Below are 21,207 nucleotides of genomic sequence, written 5' to 3'. Positions count from 1 at the left end.
GAACCATGAGAATGTTCTCTCTGCTCAACATCACTCCAAATTTCCGAATGCCTCTTTTCACTGCTGTCTTTCTCTGAGCGCAGCTTCTGCCCCAACATTCAAGATGCGGTTAGCAATTCTGAGTGCTAGGCTCCTACCTTGACCCCTGTGCCTGTGGCCGGAACACCTCTGATAGCCAGGTTTGTAAATGTGTCCTCTCCCAGAAGCCCCAGGTAGAGCGAACTTCTCCAAGCCCCACTCCTACCCATGAGAATCCAATAATGAAATTATTTCAATGGACTGATCACTTATTGTGGGCCAGATGCTCAGGAGGATATATGCTCTGTTTCATTTTGTTCTTCGGAGCCATCTGAGAAAGGCAGAACTTTACACATTTGAAGACATTATCTTGAGACACCCGAGGCCTGAACCTGGTTCTGTGCTGTCTCCTCTGCCCCACATGAAGCTACGGTGTTAACCGGATACAGCTATAGTCATTTGGGAAGAGGGAACCTCATATGAAAAAATGTCCCCACCAGATTGGCTTGTAGGCAAACCTGTGGTATATATATATTTTTTTAAATCAGTGATTGATGTGGGTGATTCCACCCCCTGGGTCTGTGGTCCTGGAAGGTATATGAAAAACAAGCTGGGCAAGCCAAGAGGAGCAAACCAGTAAGCAGCATCCTTCCATGGCCTCTGTCAGTTTTGCCTCCAGGTTCCTGCCCTGACTTCCCTTGATGACAGACTATAAGCTATAAGAAGCAATAAGCCTTTTCTCCCCCATATTGCTTTGGTCATGGAGTTTTATCACAGAACTAGGAACCCTACCTAAGACACACCTTGCTCTCTGGAGCTCAGGCTTTGTCTGAGAACAGGAGAGGTGTTTAGGTTTGATGCTTGATGTCCTCCATAGGCCCAAGCTTTTGAAGACTTGGTCCCCAGCTGGGGCTGCTGTATTGTGAGGCTACAGAATCTTTAAGATACAAGGCTGACTGGCAGGTAGATATAAGGCCATAGTGGCAGGGTTTGGAGTTTATAGCCTAGCTCTGGTTCCAGTCTACGCTCTCTCCTTCCTGGTTCTCACAGAGAGCAAGGATCTGTAGATACAGTCATGCCCCCTGCCATGGTGAACGGTGCCCCCTCAAACCATGAGCCAAAATAAATCCTTCCTATCTTAAGCCGTCTCTGTCAGTTGTTTAGTCTCGGTGACTGAAGTGTGACTTATGTAATAAGTGCTTGGTAAATATTGGTTAATCAGCACAATGCGGCCATGAGCCCTGAAACACACACGGAGAGAATCCTAGCCCATCCCTGCAGGGCAGGACCTTTGCTGCTGCACTCAGCCCCAGATCCCATCCCCACTCCCCCACTAAACACCCTTCTCAGGGACAGCACTGGCCAGTCCCCAGCCCAGGCAGAAATGTGTAGATCAGCAGCTCCACCAAGGGCGGGAATGTGAACCATGACGCTCAGCACTAATAGCTCAGAGTCATATTTAACCCAGAACCCTCTCAGCTGCCTCCCCTACCCCAAGGCATAGCCAGCTCCCACTGCCCCCAGTACTCAAGTTCCTCTCCTTCCCACTGCCCCCACACCCCCAGTTGGTAAGGAGTCTAGTGTGCCACCACCTGAGGCCAGTAGCCTATCCATTTCCTAGAGAGGGGCTTAGCTCGCTAAATTCTTTCCACCTATTCTTTCTGACTGACTCAAAGCAAGACCACCCAGAAGTCCTAAAGCTCTGCTCCTCCCCAGACCTTGGCTCTGACCAAGACCTCAACCCTAGCCTGAGCTGGATGGAATTCGCCACACCCTCTCCCTCTCCGGCCTCCTGCTGCTAGTCATTGACCTTTCGCCCATTGCCCCAGGTTATTTCCCAAGACTTCAAGCTATTTTTGCCTCTGTCTCAGCCTTCTTTGTTCCCCATGGGGGAGGCTGCCAGAATGTCACCCTCATGTCACAAGTGGCGCAGGCCAGACAAACAGTAGTAGCAGTTCTATCCTGGCATTTCCAGCCCTGTCGGCCCTGTCCCTCTAGTCTCAGGATGCCATGCCTTCTTGGCCCTAGGGATTCTCCTGATGCTTCCTGCCTTGGCTAGATCCTAGGATAAACTGCTAGACCCACAGAACCTGCTAAGTCCTGCATGTCCCCTCTATGTGCCCACACAAGGCCTCCCAGCTATTTCACCCTTCCCCGACTTGCCCAGGCACCCTTGAAGGAGTGAGTGGGCACTGTACACTTTCCTATTCTTCATGAGCACCAGAACTCTAGCAGTCTGAACCAACCCTGAGGTGATCCCAAGGTGCAAAGCGCCTGGCGTACGTACCCCTCATGCATCACGGGTGTATAAGACCTCCCTTGCCCTTCATTAGCTCAATTTCCTTGCTGACATAAGGCCCCTGCTTCCTGCAGGAGTTCATGACAATTGTGACTTCTTGATTTGTACTCCACATCCCTCAAATAAGATATGCTGCATGCAAAACCCAGGTGCCAGGCCTTCCCACAAGGCATAGGAAGTGAACTCGGCTGCTGCTAAATCTTCCGGTACCCGGCTTCAACAAGCACATGGGTAAAAACAAATAACTCTAAGGTGTCCATCTATCATCTTATCGGGCTTCGTGGGCTTTGTTTGCACAGTTATCTTCCTGAGGCTGACATTGTGTGCCCAATACAAGCTGATATATTCCCCTACCTGCCATATCATTGATAAAGGATAGCCGAGCTTCAGGTTCATTACCTGTCATTACACCATGTACATGTCGCTGGGGGCCAGAGCATCAATTCTTCCCGAGTCACTCCAGTGGTAGAGCCTCCCAGTCGGAGCTCCAGGTTCAAAGAGCTGCGGCTCACTGCTCAGCCCTGGGTGAGCCCCTTGCCATCCTCTTTCCCCTCCTTGCTGGCCGAATCCTCAGGGATGGGGCGATTTGAGATTCAGCTGCTTCAGAGGAGATCTGCAAGGAGAACAGAGGTCTCCATCACAATTAGGCCCAGGCCTACAAGTCCAGGAGTGAACTGTCCTTGACCTAGCCTCTTATTGTTTTTATTATTAGATCCCATGGTACCTGGTGGTTAAGCCATGTAGGGTTTCCAATGACAGTGATCTGACCATAGGCTCAGGGCTTGAGTGTATATGCACACGCACACACATGCACGCAAATACATACATACACACACATTCACACACACATGCACACACACATTCACACAGACATGCACACACACATTTACACACATGTACATACATACACATGCATACACATGTACATTTATTATTCCTGACTACTTATTTCTGCCTACTTCAAAGACTCCCTTTTCAATCTGGTATACAACTGCTAGCCGTCATTCAAGCTTCCTTTCAGACCTTTCAGACCGGTCGGTCATCAAGCCCCACCTAGCTGTCCCAGTGTTCTGGAAGAGGAAGGAAATGGATACTCTTACTCTGCCAGTGAGAGCCACAGAAAACAGGACATACCTCTCTACTTCTTGCCATATCCAGGGGCAAGACTTTGGGGTGTTTGAGGCTGGGAGCAGTAGGAAGACAACCGACCTGTGGCCCGTGATGAATGTCTTTCCGGCTCTTTACCTCAAAGGAAGAGGCAAGAAGAGAGAGAAAACTCCCTATGTAAAGGGACAAAGACCCTGACACTGTTCCCACTGATTCCTGACATGTCAGGGCCAAGACCGTGGCTTCTATTTTTCAACGAGTCAGAAGGCACTGGGACCACCCAGGCTGCAGCCCCGCCCCCAGGCTGCATCAGGCTTGGGGCAGCTCTGTTGCCCACAAGACTGAGATGCACCCGGGTCCTCTTGGCCTCAGTGGACCCCCTGCTGAGAAGGGGCTGTAGCCCAGATGCCTAAGAGGAGGCACCATGCACAAGATGCAGGTGGCAAAGAACACACATCCAAATATACATCCTCCCCTCCGGCCTACATGGACCATCAAAGCAAGATGACAATGACCTTACATGCCACTCGTATAATGACTGCCCCTCAAAAAATTGATTTTGCGTCCTGTTTTGTAGTAGTTCCATGAGGAGTTGTTTCAAAGATGAAAGAGAAGCACAGAGAGGTTGAGAAGATGGCTAAACATCACACAGTAAAATGGAGAAGGTCAAGGCTGGCATTTACTTCCAACTTTTAAATATCTTTTTTTTTTCTAGGAAGCTTCCCTGTGCTAGGTTAATTTCGTCTAAATGTCAGGTGATCCCCAGAGGAGGAGGGCTGACTGAAAATGAAGCAAGGAGGAACAGTGGCCACCCCCTTTGTTGGGGAGTGGGTAAGAGATAATTACTCGTTGGGTCTTCTCCTGGGGAAGGCTATGAGGAGTAAGAAGAGAGAGGGCGAGGGGCTCAGGGTGAGGAGCATGGGGTACAGGGCACAGGATGAGGGGCGCAGGACATGAGGCAGAGAAAGGCATGGGCTGAAAAGACACAGAGGAGCATCCTCTGGTCAAAGAGAACTGGCCATGACTCAGGAGCTGCAAACTCGCTAACCTCCAAGCTACCTGGCCCACAGCGTTGCCCTTGAGGACCTTCTTCAAGAGGCAGCAAGCAGCATGGCGGATCCGGAGCCTCTTCGGAAGGCAAGATGGTACTATGATCCCTATGACCCCCACATGCTCTCTAACGCACGTGATCTACCCCCCCCCCCCCGAGAACTGAACGGGAGAAGGGTAATCCCACAGGATTCCACTCACGGGAAGAAAGGGCCCCCACTCTGGACAAAGACTTCTCAGCTTGATTCTGACACACAGGACTTTCCCCCAGGTTATGCGCCTGGCCTTGGTAGCCAGGGCTTAGCCCGATTTTGTAGCAAACAGCACAGGCTAAGGTCAGTGAGCCAGGACAGGTGGACGATCCTGAAGGAGGCAGGAAGATGAGCCCAAACATTAATGGCTCCATCATTTCTGCAGCTCCTCACACCTGCCTCTGGCCAGCAGAGGACCAGGTACAACATATTACACCACAAGGATCAAAAATCAGCTCCCGGTATTATCGCTACTTGCTAATTGAGACCCATGTGTGTACACCTGCAGTAGGGGAAGGGAAGGAGCTGCCTTTACAAAGCAGGCCACTATCCTGGCCCACCAGTGACGCAATCAGCTGAGTCATTTGATACTGGACTGACAGCAAATGGCTGGACACCCACACCTCTGTGGCCGGGGTACGTGTGTGCAGGGCTGGCACATCCTGACCCTCCTGTTGGGTGGGGCTGAAACATATTCGCAGCAGATGGTGCTGTCACCCTCGCTCCAGGATTCTCAGTCCTAATTATCTGTGCTGTCAGCCAAACAATTAACCCTCAAAGAAAAATTGCAATGTCCACCCCCAACCATATGAAAAGGCAATTTCCCCAAGGGCGAGAGATACCTAGGGCAGCCTTGTGCTCGGCTCCAGATCTCACCATCCTCTGGCCTTGGAGGTCTGTTGATGGATTTGAGGCACCCTCCCCACTTCCTCTGACCCTCAAAACTTTCTTATAAATGGAGGAGCTGGGGCTGGTCCCCAAGGACGCCCTGAACCCCACAGAGTTGCCTTCTTACATTGCCTCGTCTCAGTTTGGGATTCGTTTGACAAAGCTAAGCTCCCCTTTGTTCCCTCCTCACTTATTCAGCCCGGGGCACATTTACCATGTGGCTGGCTGGAGGAGATACATAGAAAATGTCTCCCCAGTTTCCCTGATCATTCTCAGAGGTCTTGCCTACGATGAGAGGAGAGGGCAGTCAACTCCTTGAGCCTTCAGGATATAGGACTATGGAAATACAACCTCTTCTCCAACAAGCATTTGGAGAACGCGTCCCTGTAGTCCTAGGGCAGAGCTGCAGAGGGGCAGGGTGCTGTGCTGTATCTCCAGAGCAGAAAGCCTCCTGTCCCATCTCCCATAGTTGCACCTCTCAGGTCTCAAGGCCACGACCGAGCAGATGCAGGGCCTGCCCTGCTGGTGCTCATTAAACAGCAGAGGCAGGGAACCAGCATGCCTCCCCCAAAGGAACGAGCTGAAAAGAGAGAGAGCTTTCATGGGGCTGAGGCATGGTGTCCATCACCTAAGAGTGCTACTGGGTAAAGTATGCTGGGTGCAACAAAGTCAGCCAGCACCATGTGCTGACATCAAAAGCAGAAGGCTCTGCGGGACGACTGTGCAGGAAGCCTAGGAAGAGTTGGAACGGGGGTGGGGGGGGGAGGGTGACTGCTCCCCTGGCCACATTGCACCAATGTAATCAGAGACACTGTGGACCCGGCCCTGCACAGAAAGGAGAAGGGACAGGCTTGGTGTAGGCAACCTCGGTCTTATTCCACAGATTAGGGAGGTCGAAACAGAAAGGGGATGGAAAGACAGGACATGCTCTTTCCCACTGAGAGTCAGAAAGTCCCTCTGAGACAAGGGCATGCCCTGGGTACCTGGGGAAGGGATGCAGAAAGTGGGCAGAGGGTGGACCAAGAGTTAGAATTCCTTTCCCACAACCATTTGCCCATCCCAAGCTTGTGGCATCTTTCTTCCTGCTCCATGGTCCACCTATCCACACCCCATTTTGCCCAAGGGGTACAGGTTTCCACAGCTCCTCCACATGCTATTGTCAAATAGGGACTTACTTACTCAGAATCTGCCTGCTTGGGGGCAGTAGATATGAGTGTGTGTGTGCTCTCGCACAAACACACACACACACACACACACACACACACACACACACACACACACACCATCCAGAGCCCATGTAGGACAGGCGCCAAAGTCTGGCTGGAGACGTTTCTAAATATGAGCTTGGCACTGAGAGTCAGGTTCCCAGACCTCCCTGGCCCAAGAGACTCTACAAGCATTCTCCAGGCAGAGAGAGAGAGAGAGAGAGAGAGAGAGAGAGAGAGAGAGAGAGAGAGAGAGAGAGAGAGAGAGAAAGAGAGAGAGAGAGAGAGAGCTAGCTAGCTGGGGGCAGTGAGATCAGGAGACTGCCAGGCGGTGGGAAGCACGGCCCCAGCCCCTGGAATCCCTGCATCCTTGTTAAGGGAAGAAAAGGGATTAGCCAGCGCCTGATCAATTGCCCACAACCCTTGCAGCAGGGATGCAAACACCAGTGCCTTCTCAAATGTGCATGGATTAAAGATATACAAATAGAATCTCTTTTTCTACCCTGCTCCCCAAACCCCCTGAAGCCTGGGATGCTTGTTAAAAATAGCCTTGTCGTGGCAGGGATCCTGTACAACCCAATGGCTGGCAGGAAAAAACGAAGGAGAGGGCTATGTTAAGTGGCTACCCTTGGGAAGTGGGAAAGGAAAGTCCCAGAGGACAGCTGTCTGTCTCAAGAGTCTCAGGACACACTTCTGCAAGGCTTGGATCCTTACCAGCAAGCAGATATTTTATTCCACACCAGTGTGTGAGCTGCATCTTGCTGCCTAAGCTTTAGGCAGAATTGATACTGATTTAGGAAGTCAACACCATGGTACAGGCTGGCTAGGTACTCGAGCCACCACCGGAGACAAAGGGCCCAGCATCATGCAACAATCCAGGGCGTGGCCTCAGTAGGCACCCGAGTTCTCTGGGCCTGGTTACTTGCTATAGAAGGGAAGGGTTGGATGTATTGCTTTATCGCTTCCTGATTTGAGAAAGTGCTATCTACCCTTGTATCTTCCCACCATGAAAGAGGAAGGAAATTGGCTTTGAGTGCACAGGGGTTTGGGGTAGAGAGGGGTGGAATCAGGGGTCAGTGTGGAAGGAGAGACGGTTCCCAGAGCACAGACCAACTTCCTGCCTTGATGCTTCAGTGTGCAAGCCTATCAGTTTGGTACCTAAAAGCGTTCCGAGTCTGAGTCGTGACTCAAGTCTATCAGTAACCACACAGACTCCAGTGACTCCATTTACCATTGGTGCAAACCAGCCTCCTCATCCTGCTGCTCAGCTGGAACTCTGGGCCACATCTCAGGGCAATTATGTAGGGGAATGCCAGGGCGGGGAGACAGGAGTGGGTGGGTAGGTGGGGGAGCACCCTCACAGAAGCAGGGAGAGAGGGGATGGAATAGGGGGTTTCCAGAGGGGAAACCTGGAAAGGTGATAACATTTGAAATGTAAATAAATAAAATATCCAATAAAAGGTGGGGGGAAGACTATGGAATTGCATCTGAATCCTAGTCTTACTATACCCATGAGCTGTGTGACTCTGAGTAAGCATGTAGACCTCTCTGTGCTTTAGAGTCTTCATCTATAAGATGGGAGTGAAAGGGAGGGGGTATTGTGTTACTGGAGCCCACACTCCTGCTCCAAGCAGCCATCTTGGATCCAAGTTGTCAATCATACATATTCTACTCCCTCACTCCTAAATGCATCCCACTGGCCAGGCCCCTGGCCTCTTCACTCCCTCTGTCTGTTCAGTAGTGTGTGCACCCGGTTTCTGCCTCCTAACCTGCAGCACTGGAGGATGTGGACTTGAGATCAAAGGTTCCCAGACTCCTTGTCCTAACACAGATACCGATGCTGACTTGTAGACCCAGGTGCGAAGGGAATGTACATTTCCAATGCTCTCCTGGGGGCCAGGCACGTCACTCCACTGGTCTGAGACCATCCTTTGATTAGCAAGGATCATGCTAGCATCAGGAAGACAGGGATGCTGGTAGAGAAAGGAGCACCAAAGTGGCCAGTCACCCACATCGGAGGAGGAGCCTAGGCAGACAGTGGTGGTTCAAGGGTGACCATGAGGGTTCGAGAGACACTGGGGAAGAAGAGGAAGAGGATGCTGTGTAATGTTATGTTATTTTACCTGATCTACGATTATGACTCTGCAGGAAGCATCCCCAGAACACAGTTCCCCAAGAGCTGACAGTACTCATAGCTTGTTGTCTTCAGCACTGGCCTGTGCACGCTTGTCCACTGAAGGTGGGGCTGCCGGTGGAAGCCATGGAGGCTGTGTTAGCAATGTCTGTTTTAATTTATTTGTCATTTTCTATATTTTACTGAAGTTTTGTCATCTTTGTAATTTAAAATTTATCTTCTATATATTCTCAGATGCCCACTCCCCAGAACTGCCCATTATTCTTTGTTACTGTGGTTTTGTGTATTTTTTTTAGCACACGCTGCCATTGTTTCAAAAGCTGGAAAACGGAGAATTAAATCTTCTCAGTCAAACCCCAAAATACAGCAACTCGGATTGTGCTTTCCCTCAGAGCCAAGAGTCCAGCGCTTTGGAAGGCTGGCACTATCACCTCTCACTATAGCAACAGGGAGACCTTGGTAACCCCGAGCGTGGTTATTAAGAGTAAAAATAGGAAGTGTGTGGAGAGATGCTGGGTGAGAAGCTGCCACAGACCTGCCGGGCAGCCTGGATTTGCAACCCTCTTGGCCCCTCTTGCAAGAAACAGAATGCAAAAACCAGCGCCTGGGAGCAGGCTCCTGGGAGACTGCAGGTGCACCTGGCAGTTGCCTCTTTGTTGCCTTTCAGAATAGTCCAGAAGTGGGCTCCTCTCAAACAGCTGTGACAGAAGATTCTGGAGGAGGATGGTCTTGTCTTTGTTACATTTTGGGCTGTTTGCACTTCCCGACTACCTACCCAAGGTGGTCCCTAGGTAGCATCCCTGGCTTCCCAGCCGCAACGGTGCAATCTCAACTTATCCTGGACAGACGTTTCAAGCTCCCCAGGGTCCCCCCTAGGTCTTGGCGCTGACCTGGTAAGGCTCGGGAGAGTCCTGACCCTGGTCTGCACAATCAGCCCCCATCCCATTTTGTCCTACAGTGAGCCAAGCTTAGGTCCCTGGCTCAGCATCCACCAGTGCAGAACTTGAGGCGAGTCACTTCCTGTCTCTGAAGCTCGGCTCCACCATCTGTGAATCTGGAGTTGCGTGATCCCTCGGTCCCCGATGCTTCTCGCTTTGATGCTAACACTACAGACACAAAAGTGATTTTTTTTTTTTTGAGATAACTAAACATCGCACCCTTAAGTAAGAAAGTATATTTTATTTTAATCTTACTGCTTAAAGTATGTTTTTAAAACACTTACGGGCTTCTCTTCCTTTTGTAGAGAAGAAAGTGTAGTGTGAAATTCATTTTTGTACATCCCTCCAGATCTTGTTCTGCGAAGCTTTTAGGAGACTGAGACCCTCAGCACCTCTGGTCTCATCTCACCCTGTCAGGCACTGCCTCGGACACACCGGCTTCTCTTGGCTTCTCTTCCTCATCTTCCCAGTGAGTTCAGGGTCCCAGCCACCATTCTTCCTGTCTGGACATGACTGCCTAAAGCAACTGCCCACCTAGTTCTTCATGTGCAATTCCAGGCTTGGCAACCAGGTCGTGAGCAGGGTGGGACAGTGTGCCTGGGAGCAAGGCACCCGAGAGCTTTCCCTGTTTTGACGCTGTGACTAAGCACTGCTCGAGAGCAGAGGCCAGGATGCTGACCCTCTGCCCTAACAGGCGCATCCTTAGTATTGCCTGCCGACTGGTTTTCCCAGAGAGTATTTACAGACCATCAGAGGATCTGACATCTCCGTGGACCAGACAAGAAAACGAGGCCACAGTTAGACTTTCACCTCAACTCGTGCAAACCAAACCGCACTTCCACTCTATTTGCCTACTGCTTCCCATGTGAGAGAGAACCCTCAGTTCCCACTCCCCTGTCTTCTATCTAGACCCAGGACCACTGAGCAGAGGAGGGCTTGGGCATGCTCCCTTCTTTCCCTGCAGGCTCCAAAGCAGCCATGCCTCTGCCTCGCTCTTTCCACTCTGAGAAGAGCCAACTTCCACTAGTGTGGGTTTGCCACATAGCCAGCAGCCTCTTCTCTTTCCTGCCCCAGCCAACTACTGAGCCAGCAGCCCTCCCCTGTGCTGTCCCTGGACACCCAAACTTCCTGCCCAGGGATACAGCCAACAAGGAACCCGGGGATTATGAGTAGAAATGAGATCTCCAGTTTGCCTGTGTGCAGACAGTCTATGTTCTGTGATGCTAGCTGCATCTGTGAAAAGCTCCCACCCCCACCCCAAATTCCCTACATAAAAAAAGAAAAGTTCTGGGGACAAAACAGAGATAACACTTTGAGACCAAGAAGGCCAGGATCGGGGCAGAGGATAGAAAGTGAGGGAACACAGGGACAGAGAAAGATTGGGAAGCCTGGAAGGCCCCAGCTCTGCTGGATCAAGCCTCCACCCACCAAGAGGGTTGGCATGAAGATTTGGCAGCCTCTGCCAGCCCAGAACCCTGCCTTCCTAGCCTGGGAGTAACACGGTAGCACCAAAATGAGCCAGGACTGTAAAAGAGTTCAGACTTTGCCAGAGACTAATACCAGGAGCCAGGAGTCTTGGAGGGAAAGCTCAAGCAGCCGTGAAAACAACCCTGCCCCTGAACTGTAGTGCCTAGCTCCGGTTTGCTGCCTTTGTTCCCGTGGGAGGAGAGGAATATTTAGCCCACGTGACACCGGAGCCAGACTGGAAGGCAGGCCCAGATTATAACTCAGTCCCAGACACACCCATCCCTGGGTCATCGTAGGTCTTGGTCCAAATCCCATTTTTACAGATGTTCCGAAGAGTAATCGACCAAAGGTCACACAGCCTGCCAATGGGCCGTATGGATGTGAACCATCTGCTCATCCCAAGGCCCACACTTCTGGTTGCCAGCTCTTCCTGGGCGTGGCTGCCCGGCTGCTCTGTTCCTAAGGATGAAAGCACTACTCTGTGTCACCTTGAGATGGTGTTGGCAGGCCTAGCCCTGAGGGACATCCAGTTTCTAGGTGTTAGAGCATAGACACGTCACCTGGCTGTGCCCACTGCAGCCTCTACTCCAATTACTCACAGGAAGAAGCCAAAAGGGTGGGGCAGAGGCACAGGAGGCCTGTGTGGTGAGAGGTGTGCAGGGCACAGTACAGGGGAGTGAGGGGCCCTGAGTGTAGCCATTGAATGGCATTGGAGACAGGCAGCAGGCAGGCTTGAGAGGTGTCTGTGGGTAGCTTGGTGGCACCTCCCCACCATGCAAACCAGGACTCACGGAGGAAATAAATGTCCCCTTTGCCCATTTCCCGGGATATCATGGGCACTGACAAAGGACATGGTGGGAAATGATGCATGTTCTCTCGACCGCTAGAAGATGAAGCTTAGAGCTCCATCTTCCTTGTTGGCTTTGTCTCTCTCCTGCCTCCTAAGCCCCGTCTAGCTTCAGCTTTGCAAACGTGAGTAGCTGCGTTTTTTGCTCTTCCGCTTAAGGACACCACCAATGAATGATGCCCAGATGACAGGCTGGTGACAGATGAGCAAAGTAGCCTCTGCCTGAGGTCTCAGTGCTCTCCGAAGAAGAGGTGGGGCACACAGGAGCCAGAGCAGAAGCTCTAAGACACCTTAGAATGGATGGTGCCCAGGCCAAGCACAGCATGAGGAAGAACCAAGCTTCACAACGGGCAGAATCTGCTGGGGAAAGGGGCGCAGTCCATAGGGCTCACGAAAACAAAGCATCTCAAAATGCCAGGCCCTGCTGGAGCTATAGTGGAGATACAGTCCTGGCCCACTGCAGCCAGTTTTAAGGAGAAGAGACTGAAAAGATTGCCACAGAGCCACCAGGACCCTTCCATTGTATCTTGGCACCCAGCAAGCACTTGGCACAGTGGGCTCTCCCATTAATGCGATGGTCTAATGGTCTGGGTGTCACAGCACTTACTGACAAGGGGGTTCTAACAGGCCTGAGCGTGGCAAACATGGCCTTTCCCCCCATTTCCTCTGCCTTGCTAAACACCATATTCCTAAAGCTAGCCACCAAGCTTTAGTCCTTATTTGGCCACTTCTGCCCTTGAGAATGACTACCAGAGTCCATCTATCAAAATATCGAAGTCGAGAAGCACAGAGCCGCTGAGGCAGCACCCTTGGCGGGCCCCAGACAGCCAGCCACCGTCCGGACCAGAGGACAGGTGTCCGCCTGGCTTGGGAGGCGGCCTCAGCCTCAGCAGCAGCGGTCGCCATCTTGGTTCCGGGACTCAGCAGAACTTAGGAAATTAGTCTGAACAGGTCAGAGGGTGCGCCAGAGAACCGGACAGCTTCTGGGATGGGCAGAAGCACAGAGCCGCTGAGGCAGCACCCTTGGCGGGCCCCAGACAGCCGGCCACCGTCCGGACCAGAGGACAGGTGTCCGCCTGGCTTGGGAGGCGGCCTCAGCCTCAGCAGCAGCGGTCGCCATCTGGGTTCTGGGACTCCGCAGGACCTAGGAAATTAGTCTGAACAGGTTAGAGGGTGCACCAGAGAAGCTGACAGCTTCTGGGACAGGCGGAAGCACAGAGCCGCTGAGGCAGTACCCTTTGCAGGCTGCAGACAGCCGGCCACCGTCCGGACCAGAGGACAGGTGTCCGCCCGGCTTGGGAGGCGGCCTCAGCCTCAGGAGCAGCAGTCGCCATCTTGGTTCCAGGACTCCCTGGAACTTAGGAATTTAGTCTGCACAGGTGAGAGTCTGCACCACAGAAGCTGACAGCTTCTGGGAACTGCCAAAGCAACACAGCTTCTGAGAGAGGCCCTGTTTTGGGCCTTCTTCTTTGACCAGGAGGAGGTCCAAAAACAAGATATCTGCGCACCTTCCCTGTAAGAGAGCTTGCCAGCAGAGAGTGCTCTGAGCACTGAAACTCAGAGGAGAGAATCTGTCTCCCAGGTCTGCTGAGAGACGGTAACAGAATCACCAGAAGAACAATCTCTAAACAGAGTCAACTATAACTACTAACTCCAGAGATTACCAGATGGTGAAAGGTAAACGTAGGAATCCTACTAACAGGAACCAAGACCACTCACCATCATCAGAACCCAGCACTCCCACTTCGCCCAGTCCAGGGCACCCCAACGCACCCGAAAACCTAGACCTAGATTTAAAAGCATATCTCATGATGATGGTAGAGGACATCAAGAAGGACTTTAATAAATCACTTAAAGAAATACAGGAGAACACTGCTAAAGAGTTACAAGTCCTTAAAGAAAAACAGGAAAACACAATCAAACAGGTAGAAGTCCTTACAGAAAAAGAGGAAAAAACATACAAACAGGTGATGGAAATGAACAAAACCATACTAGACCTAAAAAGGGAAGTAGACACAATAAAGAAAACTCAAAGTGAGGCAACACTGGAGATAGAAACCCTAGGAAAGAAATCTGGAAGCATAGATTTGAGCATCAGCAACAGAATACAAGAGATGGAAGAGAGAATCTCAGGTGCAGAAGATTCCATAGAGAACATCGGCACAACAATCAAAGAAAATGGAAAATGCAAAAAGATCCTAACTCAAAATATCCAGGAAATCCAGGACACAATGAGAAGACCAAACCTACGGATAATAGGAGTGGATGAGAATGAAGATTTTCAACTCAAAGGACCAGCAAACATCTTCAACAAAATTATTGAAGAAAACTTCCCAAATATAAAGAAAGAGATACCTATGAACATACAAGAAGCCTACAGAACTCCAAATAGACTGGACCAGAAAAGAAATTCCTCCCGACACATAATAATCAGAACAACAAATGCACTAAATAAAGATAGAATACTAAAAGCAGTAAGGGAAAAAGGTCAAGTAACATATAAAGGCAAGCCTATCAGAATTACACCAGATTTTTCACCAGAGACTATGAAAGCCAGAAGAGCCTGGACAGATGTTATACAGACACGAAGAGAACACAAATTCCAGCCCAGGCTACTATACCCAGCCAAACTCTCAATTACCATAGATGGAGAAACCAAAGTATTCCACGACAAAACCAAATTCACACATTATCTCTCCACGAATCCAGCCCTTCAAAGGTTAATAACAGAAAAAAACCAATACAAGAACGGGAACAATGCCCTAGAAAAAACAAGAAGGTAATCCCTCAACAAACCTAAAAGAAGACAGCCACAAGAACAGAATGCCAACTTTAACAACAAAAATAACAGGAAGCAACAATTACTTTTCCTTAATATCTCTTAACATCAATGGTCTCAACTCCCCAATAAAAAGACATAGACTAACAAACTGGCTACACAAACAAGACCCAACATTTTGCTGTTTACAGGAGACACATCTCAGAGAAAAAGATAGACACTACCTCAGAATAAAAGGCTGGAAAACAATTTTCCAAGCAAATGGTATGAAGAAACAAGCTGGAGTAGCCATCCTAATATCTGATAAGATTGACTTCCAACCCAAAGTCATCAAAAAAGACAAGGAGGGGCACTTCGTTCTCATCAAAGGTAAAATCCTCCAAGAGGAACTCTCAATTCTGAATATCTATGCTCCAAATACAAGGGCAGCCACATTCATTAAAGAAACTTTAGTAAAGCTCAAAGCACACATTGCACCTCACACAATAATAGTGGGAGACTTCAACACACCACTTTCACCAATGGACAGATCATGGAAACAGAAACTAAACAGGGACACACTGAAACTAACAGAAGTGATGAAACAAATGGATCTGACAGATATCTACAGAACATTTTATCCTAAAACAAAAGGATATACCTTCTTCTCAGCACCTCATGGTACCTTCTCCAAAATTGACCACATAATAGGTCACAAAACAGGCCTCAACAGATTCAAAAATATTGAAATTGTCCCATGTATCCTATCAGATCACCATGCACTAAGGCTGATCTTCAATAACAAAAAAAAAAATAACAGAAAGCCAACACTCACGTGGAAACTGAACAACACTCTTCTCAATGATACCTTGGTCAAGGAAGGAATAAAGAAAGAAATTAAAGACTTTTTAGAGTTTAATGAAAATGAAGCCACAACGTACCCAAACCTTTGGGACACAATGAAAGCATTTCTAAGAGGGAAACTCATAGCTCTGAGTGCCTCCAAGAAGAAACGGGAGAGAGCACATACTAGCAGCTTGACAACACATCTAAAAGCTCTAGAAAAAAGGGAAGCAAATTCACCCAAGAGGAGTAGACGGCAGGAAATAATCAAACTCAGGGGTGAAATCAACCAAGTGGAAACAAGAAGAACTATTCAAAGAATTAACCAAATGAGGAGTTGGTTCTTTGAGAAAATCAACAAGATAGATAAACCCTTAGCTAGACTCACTAGAGGGCACAGAGACAAAATCCTAATTAACAAAATCAGAACTGAAAAGGGAGACATAACAACAGATCCTGAAGAAATCCAAAACACCATCAGATCCTTCTACAAAAGGCTATACTCAACAAAACTGGAAAACCTGGACGAAATTGACAAATTTCTGGACAGATACCAGGTACCAAAGTTGAATCAGGATCAAGTTGACCTTCTAAACAGTCCCATATCCCCTAAAGAAATAGAAGCAGTTATAAATAGTCTCCCAGCCAAAAAAAGCCCAGGACCAGACGGGTTTAGTGCAGAGTTCTATCAGACCTTCAAAGAAGATCTAATTCCAGTTCTGCACAAACTTTTTCACAAGATAGAAGTAGAAGGTACTCTACCCAACTCATTTTATGAAGCCACTATTACTCTGATACCTAAACCACAGAAAGATCCAACAAAGATAGAGAACTTCAGACCAATTTCTCTTATGAATATCGATGCAAAAATCCTCAATAAAATTCTCGCTAACCGAATCCAAGAACACATTAAAGCAATCATCCATCCTGACCAAGTAGGTTTTATTCCAGGGATGCAGGGATGGTTTAATATACGAAAATCCATCAATGTAATCCACTATATAAACAAACTCAAAGACAAAAACCACATGATCATCTCGTTAGATGCAGAAAAAGCATTTGACAAGATCCAACAGCCATTCATGATAAAAGTTCTGGAAAGATCAGGAATTCAAGGCCCATACCTAAATATGATAAAAGCAATCTACAGCAAACCATTAGCCAACATCAAAGTAAATGGAGAGAAGCTGGAAGCAATCCCACTAAAATCAGGGACTAGACAAGGCTGCCCACTTTCTCCCTACCTTTTCAACATAGTACTTGAAGTATTAGCCAGAGCAATTCGACAACAAAAGGAGATCAAGGGGATACAAATTGGAAAGGAGGAAGTCAAAATATCACTTTTTGCAGATGATATGATAGTATATATAAGTGACCCTAAAAATTCTACCAGAGAACTCCTAAACCTGATAAACAGCTTCGGTGAAGTAGCTGGATATAAAATTAACTCAAACAAGTCAATGGCCTTTCTCTACACAAAGAATAAACAGGCTGAGAAAGAAATTAGGGAAACAACACCCTTCTCAATAGTCACAAATAATATAAAATATCTCGGTGTGACTCTAACTAAGGAAGTGAAAGATCTGTATGATAAAAACTTCAAGTCTCTGAAGAAAGAAATTAAAGAAGATCTCAGAAGATGGAAAGATCTCCCATGCTCATGGATTGGCAGGATCAACATTGTAAAAATGGCTATCTTGCCAAAAGCAATCTACAGATTCAATGCAATCCCCATCAAAATTCCAACTCAATTCTTCAACGAATTAGAAGGAGCAATTTGCAAATTCATCTGGAATAACAAAAAACCTAGGATAGCAAAAACTCTTCTCAAGGATAAAAGAACCTCTGGTGGAATCACCATGCCTGACCTAAAGCTTTACTACAGAGCAATTGTGGTAAAAACTGCATGGTACTGGTATAGAGACAGACAAGTAGACCAATGGAATAGAATTGAAGACCCAGAAATGAACCCACACACCTATGGTCACTTGATCTTCGACAAGGGAGCTAAAACCATCCAGTGGAAGAAAGACAGCATTTTCAACAATTGGTGCTGGCACAACTGGTTGTTATCATGTAGAAGAATGCGAATCGATCCATACTTATCTCCTTGTACTAAGGTCAAATCTAAATGGATCAAAGAACTTCACATAAAACCAGAGACACTGAAACTTATAGAGGAGAAAGTGGGGAAAAGCCTTGAAGATATGGGCACAGGGGAAAAATTCCTGAACAGAACAGCAATGGCTTGTGCTGTAAGATCGAGAATTGACAAATGGGACCTAATGAAACTCCAAAGTTTCTGCAAGGCAAAAGACACCGTCAATAAGACAAAGAGACCACCAACAGATTGGGAAAGGATCTTTACCTATCCTAAATCAGATAGGGGACTAATATCCAACATATATAAAGAACTCAAGAAGGTGGACTTCAGAAAATCAAATAACCCCATTAAAAAATGGGGCTCAGAACTGAACAAAGAATTCTCACCTGAGGAATACCGAATGGCAGAGAAGCACCTGAAAAAATGTTCAACATCCTTAATCATCAGGAAAATGAAAATCAAAACAACCCTGAGATTCCACCTCACACCAGTCAGAATGTCTAAGATCAAAAATTCAGGTGACAGCAGATGCTGGCGAGGATGTGGAGAAAGAGGAACACTCCTCCATTGTTGGTGGGATTGCAGGCTTGTACAACCACTCTGGAAATCCGTCTGGCGGTTCCTCAGAAAATTGGACATAGTACTACCGGAGGATCCAGCAATACCTCTCCTGGGCATATATCCAGAAGATGCCCCAACTGGTAAGAAGGACACATGCTCCACTATGTTCATAGCAGCCTTATTTATAATAGCCAGAAGCTGGAAAGAACCCAGATGCCCCTCAACAGAGGAATGGATACAGAAAATGTGGTACATCTACACAATGGAGTACTACTCAGCTATTAAAAAGAATGAATTTATGAAATTCCTAGCCAAATGGATGGACCTGGAGGGCATCATCCTGAGTGAGGTAACACATTCACAAAGGAACTCACACAATATGTACTCACTGATAAGTGGATATTAGCCCAAAACCTAGGATACCCAAGATATAAGATACAATTTCCTAAACACATGAAACTCAAGAAAAATGAAGACTGAAATGTGGACACTATGCCCCTCCTTAGAAGTGGGAACAAAACACCCTTGGAAGGAGTTACAGAGACAAAGTTTGGAGCTGAGATGAAAGGATGGACCATGTAGAGACTGCCATATCCAGGGATCCACCCCATAATCAGCATCCAAACACTGACACCATTGCATACACTAGCAAGATTTTATCGAAAGGACCCAGATGTAGCGGTCTCTTGTGAGACTATGCCGGGGCCTAGCAAACACAGAAGTGGATGCTCACAGTCAGCTAATGGATGGATCACAGGGCTCCCAATGGAGGAGCTAGAGAAAGTACCCAAGGAGCTAAAGGGATCTGCAACCCTATAGGTGGATCAACATTATGAACTAACCAGTACCCCAGAGCTCTTGACTCTAGCTGCATATGTATCAAAAGATGGCCTAGTCGGCCATCACTGGAAAGAGAGGCCCATTGGACACGCAAACTTTATATGCCCCAGAACAGGGGAACGCCAGGGCCAAAAAGGGGGAGTGGGCGGGTAGGGGAGTGGGGGTGGGTGGGTATGGGGGACTTTTGGTATAACATTGGAAATGTAAATGAGCTAAATACCTAATAAAAAATGGAAAGAAAAAAAAATATCGAAGTCCAACAATCACAGATCCCTTTTGGCTCACCTAATTAGCATGCCTAATTAAACTCAAACACCTCACCCTAACATGGGGTTTCCCCCTTTTACATTTATAAACTGCCTGTGGGCCATGTCTGTCTCCTCTCATCCAGAGGCAATCCTTTGTCCCTCTGGGCAAATATCCCTCCCTCCTCTTCCCTGTTCCCTCTCCTTTTCCCTCCTCCTCTGTCTCCTGGCTTTGTCTCTTAGTGGCTGCCCTTTGTTCCTCTGGGGTGGTTAAGTCTCCCCTGTGCTGAGAACTTAGTCCTGGTGTATCTGCTGCTACTTGAGATCCTTACCCTTAGGGTGTGCAAAACCCAGCTCAAAAACTGGGAGCCTCTTGGGCTGTGTCCTGTGTGACAACCCTACCCTAACAAGACTACTTTCTGCATTGCTTTGAGCAGGATATCAGCTTTGCCGCAGTGGCCCTGGGTTGTATGTGGAGTTTCGTTGTTATTTTATCTGGGGACTGTATTATTCTTGGGATACATTTCCATGAACTGGGTGACTTAAACCACAGGAATCCATCTCTCAGCTGTGAGGGTCAGTAGCCGGAAAGTGTTTCCCTAAGCCAGCGCAAGGTGTCAGCTGCTGTTGTATGACAAAACTGTGCTTACAGTTTCCAAGAGTTAGTCAGTGCTCATCATGGCAGGAAGCAGGCGGGCACGGCATTAAAGCAGTACTTGAGAGCTTTATATCCTGATCCACAGATGGCACAGAGAGAGCAAGTGAGCCTGGTGCGCACTTTTGAAACCTTAAAGGTTACTCCCAGTGACACACTTCCTCCAACAAGACTACACCTCCTAATCCTTCTCAGATAGTTCCACTGACTAGGGACCGAGTATTCAAGCAGATGAGCCCGTGGGGCCATATTCTCATTCAAAGCACTGTAAGGATATAAAGTTGATTCGTCATGCCGAAAGAACCTGCCTGACACCTTCTCTTCAGACTCTCATTCCCAAATGCAAGAAGAATTGAGTTTTTCTTCCCTCATGGTTTTTCAGATCATATCTGCCTAATGGACTTAAAACTGGATCTGAGAGACTTGTAGATTCTTGCTCTTACTGGCAAGACTAGTAGCAATTCTACCTTCTACCTCCGGTTAGGTACAAGAGGGGCTACAGCAGGCAGTCTGAGGAACAGCAGTATGCCTCTCAAGGTCTATGCAAAGATGAACTAATACTGGCTCTCACACCTCTCAGACTTTCCGTGCTCCTCGGCAGCCGCAAGCCTCCAGGCCCTGTGCCTGATGATGTCTTCCAGTGCCTCTTGGTATATGGGCTCCTGGCCTCACACCACCTGAATGTTAACTCTGGACTCAGAGAAGAGTTCTTCTATGTAGACCAGCTCTGCCCCAAGTGTGTCATCCATCCCTGCCGCTCCTGGCCTTCACCACTCTGCCTCTAAGTCCATCAATATTCACCTGTCTTGCGTTCACAATCCACTGGCCCCTAGAGGTGAGAGGCTTCACCTTCCAAGGTGACTCAGGATAGTGTAGCAAAGTTGTTACTGTTCTTCCCGGGCATCTCTGATTTATAAAATAAGCCTCTAAGGACTCTGGGGATGACACAGAAAGAGTCTAAGAGAAGGCGAGTGGGGTAGAAAAAGCTCATACATCTAGCCTTGAAACCGCATCACACAGATGAGTCATGAACTAAAGCCTGCTTTGAGTTTCTGGACCTGGTTCTTATCCTGACCCAGGCCAGGGAGCCCTCTCCCTCCTCCATCAGCATCAGTGCTAGACTGTGCAGTTCTAGAGGTGCTGCTGCACAGTACTGGTCTATATGAACTACAGCCTTGCAATGTGTGCATGCTGCCCACTATCCAAGGAATACATG

At 48.3% G+C, this 21,207-nt stretch overlaps 1 protein-coding gene across 1 annotated transcript in view; it reads right to left on the bottom strand.

The window, feature by feature from the left end:
• The window catches only part of Zbtb7c (zinc finger and BTB domain containing 7C), a 328,387-nt gene that overhangs the window by 245,087 nt on the left and 62,093 nt on the right, over positions 1–21,207 (bottom strand). Inside the window, exon 2 of the mRNA NM_145356.3 lies at positions 2,717–2,930. The gene's annotated coding sequence lies outside the window, so the exon portion shown is untranslated. The remainder of the gene's footprint in view (positions 1–2,716; positions 2,931–21,207) is intronic.

The sequence above is a fragment of the Mus musculus genome, chromosome 18 (genome assembly GCF_000001635.26).
Source record: "Mus musculus strain C57BL/6J chromosome 18, GRCm38.p6 C57BL/6J".
Taxonomy (NCBI): domain Eukaryota; kingdom Metazoa; phylum Chordata; class Mammalia; order Rodentia; family Muridae; genus Mus; species Mus musculus.
The sequence above is the reverse complement of the archived record's forward strand: the minus strand, read 5'-3'. Positions and strand labels throughout refer to the sequence as shown.